This window comes from Arachis hypogaea, chromosome 20 (genome assembly GCF_003086295.3).
Source record: "Arachis hypogaea cultivar Tifrunner chromosome 20, arahy.Tifrunner.gnm2.J5K5, whole genome shotgun sequence".
NCBI lineage: Eukaryota > Viridiplantae > Streptophyta > Magnoliopsida > Fabales > Fabaceae > Arachis > Arachis hypogaea.
In genome coordinates this window covers 50,173,966-50,180,554 of record NC_092055.1, presented here as the reverse complement: position 1 = coordinate 50,180,554, position 6,589 = coordinate 50,173,966, and the positions used below count along the sequence as shown (strand labels likewise).

Genomic DNA, 6,589 nt, shown 5'->3' with positions numbered 1-6,589 from the left:
CTTCGTTTCCCATTCCCCTGTCCGTGCATTCCTTTTGCTTCCTTTTTATTTATTTATTTTTAATTTTATTCCCTGTCCATACATTCCTTTTACTTCCTTTTTATTTATTTATTTTTAATTTTTTCCCTGTCCATACATTCCTTTTACTTCCTTTTTTTTTTAAATTTTTTTTTCAAAGCTTTCGGTCGTTCTTTATTTATTTTTCCTTTTTAATTTTATTTTCTTTTATTCTCGTTTTATGTTTTTCCCATTAATATTTATCTTTTTATATTTTATTAGTTTTATTTTATTTTTGTCTTTAATTAAAAAAAAACACTAGATTAGATAAAAAAAAATTTTGTATTAAATTTTATTTAGTATTATTCATTTTCATTTTTTTATTTTTTTTTATTTACTTGTTTCCTTTCATTCACAACACCCACCCCTTGCATTCGTTTCGTTTTTATTCCCGTTTAGTTTATTTATATATAATATATATATTAATTTTTAAAAGCCTTTATTTTGTCTTATTCATTTTATTTTTCTTTATTTTCGTTGCTTTTTTTTTATATTTCATATTGCTTCGTTATGGTTGTTGCATACATTTCATTTGTCCTGTTATTTGTTTTATCTGCTTCTTAGTTTAAATTTTCGATTTTCATATTAATTATTTTATTTTATTTTTTTCTCTTAATTTCTGAAATTAAGTTTGGTGTCACCTAGTTATTTATTTTAATTTTTCTGTTCAATTTTAAAAAAAAAAATAAAATAAAATAAAAAATTCGAAATTTTCACTTTAATTTTATTTATAATTTTTGAACTTTTTGCTTTAATTATTTAGTGTTTTTATTTTATTTCTTTACACAGGGTACTTCACTGGGAATTCTCTGCACTCTGACATAGAGAGTTCCATCTTTTCTTGTCTTCTGTCTGTTTATGAGCAGGAATAGGGACAAGGAACCTCTATTAGACTTTGATTCTGAACCTGAAAGGACTTTTAGGCGGCGTTTACAACAAGTAAGACTGTACAAGGCTGCAGAGTCCAACATGGATAATAATAATGCTGCTAATGCCAATATGGCAAATCTGAATGGGAATGAGGAACCTAGAAGAGTGCTTGGCTCTTACACTGCTCCTAATACAGATCTTTATGGAAAAAGCATTGTGGTGCCTCCCAAAGCTGCAAATAATTTTGAACTGAAGCCTCAGCTTGTCACTCTTGTGCAACAAAATTGCTAGTATCATGGACTTTCTCAGGAAGACCCGAATCAATTTATTTTTGATTTTCTGCAGATTTGTGATACTGTGAAGACCAATGGAGTGAATCCTGAGGTGTACAAACTCATGCTCTTCCCATTTACTGTGAGGGATAGAGCAAAACTGTGGTTAGATTCTCAACCCAAGGAGAGTCTGGATACTTGGGACAAGGTTATCACTGGATTTCGGACAAGATTTTTCCCACCTCAAAAGCTTACTAAGCTAAGGGTGGAGGTTCAGAATTTCAGACAGAAAGAGGGTGAGACCCTTTTTGAAGCTTGGGAGAGATTCAAGCTACTTACTAGGCAATGCCCTCCAGACATGTTCTCTGGATGGACTCAGCTTGATATCTTTTATGAAGGTTTATGTGAAATGTCCAAGATGTACTTGGATAATTCTGCAGGTGGTTCTTTGCACATGAAGAAGACACCAGAGGAGACTATTGAGCTTATTGAATTGGTTGCTAACAACCAATACTTATATTCCTCCAACAGGAATCCTTTGCACTCTGAGACCTCTCAGAAGAAAGGCGTGTTGGAAGTGGAAGCTGTTAATGCTATTCTTGCTCAGAACAAGCTTATGTCTCAGCAAATAAATCTACTTACTCAACAGTTGAGTGGAATGCAAGTTTCAGCTGTCAACACTCAGAATGCACCTCAAGAGGTCCCTTATGACATGACAGGTAATTTTGTGCAACATGATAATTATGATTATGCTCAATCCTCCTCTGAACAAGTTAATTACATGGAAAGTGGCCCTAGAAATCCCAACAATGATCCATACTCCAAGACCTACAATCAAGGATGGAGAAATCACCCAAATTTCGGGTGGAGAGACCAACCTCAGAGATCTCAGAATTTCAACAATAATTCTCAGGGTGGCCTCCAACAGAATAATTAAAATTGTCGCCAATTTCAGTCTCATCCACAACAACCACCTCAGCAGGGAAATTCTCAACCCCAACATGATTCTAATTGGGAGATAATGAGGAGTTTTATGCAGGAAACCAGGGCGTCTATTAGAAACTTGGAGGTGCAAATGGGCCAATTGAGCAAGCAAATGCCTGAGAGGTCTTCAAACACATTTCCTGGTGATACAGTGGTGAACCCAAGAGAATATTGCAAGGCTATACAATTGAGGAGTGGTAAAGTAGCTAGTTCTGAGACCAAGGTCAATGAGGAGCTAGTTGAAAAAGAAGCTCCAGAGGAGAAGAAGGAACAAGTAGAGCACACCCCTCCAAAGCGTGCAGACAACCCATTCCCGAATTCTCTTGACACATATCCTACATTACCAAAGGCTCCTGAATACAAGCCAAAAATGCCTTATCCTCAGAGGCTTCAGAAGGCTTCCAAAGACAAGCAATTTTCTAAATTTTTAGAAGTCTTCAAGAAGATGCAGATCAACATTCCTTTTGCAGAAGCTCTTGAGCAAATGCCTCTTTATGCTAAATTTATGAAAGAATTGTTGACTAACAAGAGGAATTGGAAGGAGCAAGAAACCGTGGTGTTAACCAAGGAATGCAGTGCTATTATTCAACATAAACTTCTTGAGAAAATGCAGGATCCAGGGAGCTTTGTGATTCCTTGCACCATTGGAGATGTCACCATTCAGAGAGCTTTATATGATCTTGGAGCTAGCATCAATCTCATGCCACTTTCAGTGATGAAAAAGCTTCAAATTGAGGAGGTAAAATACACTCGTATTTCTCTTCAACTTGCTGATCTTTCTATTAAACTACCTATGGGTGTTGTTGAGGATTTACTTGTGAAAGTAGGACCATTTATTTTTCCTGCTGATTTTGTTATATTAGACATGGAAGAGGATGTTAAATCCTCTATTATTCTTGGTAGACCATTTTTAGCTACAGGAAGAGCTCTAATTGATGTGAAAAGGGTGAATTAACCCTGAGGGTAAATGAAGAACAGGTGGTCCTTAATGTTTTTGAAGCTCTCAAGCACCCTAATGATTCTGAAGGGTGTATGAGAATTGATGTTGTTGAACCACTTGTTCAAGAAGTACTGGAAGCTGAGGTACTTGATGATTTTCTGGATCCTATTTATGAGTATGAATTAGTTGAAGTTGATGATTCACCACCCCGAAAGGAGCTGATGAACACGCCAATAAAGGAGGAGGAAGTCCCAAAGCTTGAGCTCAAACCTTTGCCCCCTTCTCTGAAATACGTGTTCTTGGGAGAAAAATAATTCATATCCAGTGATTATTAGCTCTTCCCTGAAGCCTGAAGAGGAAGAGGCACTTATTTTAGTGCTCAGGAGCCATAAAACAGCTCTTGGGTGGACCATTAGTGATTTAAAAGGGATTAGTCCAACCAAGTGTATGCACAAGATCCTTCTTGAAGATGATGCTAAACCAGTTGTGCAACCACAAAGGAGACTCAATCCAACTGTAAAAGAGGTGGTCCAAAAAGAGGTAATAAAATTATGGGAAGCAGGTATTATTTACCCTATTTTTGATAGTCCTTGGGTAAGTCCTGTGCAGGTAGTTCCCAAGAAAGGAGGGATGATAGTGATCAAGAATGAAAAGAATGAGCTTATTCCTACAAGAACAGTCATAGGATGGAGAATGTGCATAGACTACAAGAGACTCAACACTGCTACAAGGAAGGATCACTTCCCCCTGCCTTTCATTAATCAGATGCCTGAGAAGTTAGTTGGTCATGCTTTTTATTGTTTTCTAGATGGATACTCTGGATATATTCAAATTGCAGTGGACCCTCAAGATCAAGAGAAGATAGAATTCACATGCCCTTTTGGAGTATTTGCTTATAGGAGAATGCCATTTGGACTTTGTAATGCTCCAGCAACTTTTCAGAGGTGTATACTTTCAATTTTTTTGATATGGTTGAAAAGTTTATTGAGGTATTTATGGATGACTTTTCTATTTTTGGTAATTCTTTTGAATCATGCCTTAAGCATTTATCTCTGGTCTTGAAACGGTGTCAAAAATCAAACCTTGTTTTAAATTGGGAAAAATGTCATTTTATGGTTACAGAGGGTATTGTTCTTGGACACCGGATTTCAAGTAAAGGGATTGAGGTTGATAGAGCAAAAGTGGAGGTAATTAAAAAATTTCCACCACCAGCTAATGTTAAGTCAGTCAGGAGTTTCTTGGGTCATGCAGGATTTTATAGAAGATTTATAAAGAATTTTTCAAAAATTGCTAAGCCACTAAGCAACCAATTGGTTGTTGATGTTCCTTTTGTGTTTGATGTTGAATGCCTACATGCTTTTGAAACTCTGAAGGCAAACCTTACCTCTGCTCCTATTATAGCTCTCCCTGATTGGGATTTACCATTTGAATTGATGTGTGATGCTAGTGATTTTGCTATAGGAGCTGTTTTAGGACAGAGGCATGGCAAGCTTGTACATGTCATTTATTACACTAGTCGTGTGCTAAATGATGCTCAAAAGAATTACACAACTACAGAGAAAGAATTATTAGCTATTGTGTATGCTGTTGATAAGTTTAGGTCATATTTAATTGGTTCTAATGTTATTGTTTATACTAATCATGCTGCTTTGAAGTACCTTCTAACCAAACAGGACTCTAAACCAAGATTAATCAGATGAGTGTTGCTCCTCCAGGAGTTTGACATTGAGATAAAGGACAGAAAAGGGTCAGAAAATCAAGTAGCTGACCATCTTTCCAGAATAGAGCCTGAAAAAGGAGTACAACCACCCACAGCTGTGACTGAGGCATTTCCGGATGAGCAATTGTTCCTTATTCAGCAGGCTCCATGGTTTGCAGACATTGCAAATTACAAGGCCATGAATTTTATTCCGAAGGAGTACAGTAGGCAACAGGTGAAGAAGCTATTGACTGATGCAAAGTACTACATTTGGGAGGAACCGTACCTTTTTAAAAGATGTTCAGATGGTATAATCTGGAGATGTGTTCCAGATGAAGAAACACAGCAAATTCTTTGGCACTGTCATGGTTCTGAGTATGGAGGCCACTTTGGTGGTGAAAGGACAGCAACAAAAGTCCTTCAGAGTGAGTTTTACTGGCCGACTCTCTTTAGGGACTCAAGAGAATTTGTGAAGCGCTGTGACAGATGTGAAAGAGCCACGAATCTCCCTGCCAACCATGAGATGCCACAGCAAGGGATTCTTGAGGTTGAGTTATTTGATGTGTGGGGTATTGATTTCATAGGACCTTTTCCATCCTCACATTTAAACAACTATATTCTAGTGGCAGTTGATTATGTGTCCAAGTGGGTGAAAGCCATGGCTCTGCCCACCAATGATGCCAAGGTGGTGATGAGCTTTCTTCAAAGATATATTTTCAGCCAGTTTGGTGTCCCAAGGAGACTCATTAGTGATGGTGGAAGTCACTTCTGTAATAGACAGCTGGACTCACTTCTGCAGAGATATGGAGTCCGTCATAAAGTGACAACCCCCTATCACCCTCAGAAAAGTGGACAGGTTGAGGTTTCAAATAGGGAATTCAAGAGGATTCTGGAGAAGACCGTCAGTGTTTCAAGAAAGGACTGGTCTAGGAAGCTTGATGATGCTCTCTGGACTTACTGGACAGCCTACAAGACTCCTATTGGCATGTCCCCCTATCAGTTGGTCTATGGCAAAGCCTATCACTTACCAGTGGAGCTGGAGCATAAAGCTTACTGGGCAATCAGGTATCTGAACCTTGATGCTCAGGCTGCTGGAATTAAGAGGATGCTTCAGTTGAATGAGCTTGATGAGTTCAGATACTCAGCCTATGAGAATGCCAAGCTCTATAAGGAGAGAACCAAATTATGGCATGACAAGAAGATTGCCATCAGAGTCTTTGAACCAAAATCTTTCCCGGAAAGCTGAAATCCCGGTGGTCAGGACCATTTGTGGTTACCAGAGCTTCACCATATGGTCATGTAGAGATCCAAGAAGAGAATTCTGACAGAAAGTTTACAGTAAATGGCTAGAGGTTAAAACACTATCTTGGAGGCGAGATTGATTGCCAGAGGTCTGCTCATTTGCTGAATTAGCAGAACTGACCGTCAAGCTAGTGACGTTAAAGAAGCACTTGTCGGGAGGCAACCCGATGTTTTCGTATCCTTAGTTTTGATTTCTGTTGGTTTGATTTTGTTATTTATTTGGTTTCAGTTGAAATTTTTACTGTTTTTTTCCTTTGTTTTACGTATGTTTGGATCATGTAGAATTATTGAAACAGAACAGGTTCTTAAATACAGAGTGCAGACGCGCAGAAGGGAATTTGTCTCAGGAGGTTCTGCGCCTAACTTGAGGATTCTCAAGTTAAGCGCCACATACTATGTGCAGCATCCAATTTCTCTCTAGAGGGTCTGCGCCTAACTAGAGATTTTTCAAGTAAGGCGCAAGGT

The 6,589-nt window shown here is 38.0% G+C and overlaps 1 pseudogene; it reads right to left on the bottom strand.

Moving 5' to 3' along the window:
* Window positions 1-1,468: 1,468 nt before the first annotated feature.
* On the bottom strand, window positions 1,469-1,559 carry LOC112787092 (small nucleolar RNA R71; annotated as a pseudogene).
* Between the last annotated feature and the right edge of the window lie 5,030 nt (window positions 1,560-6,589).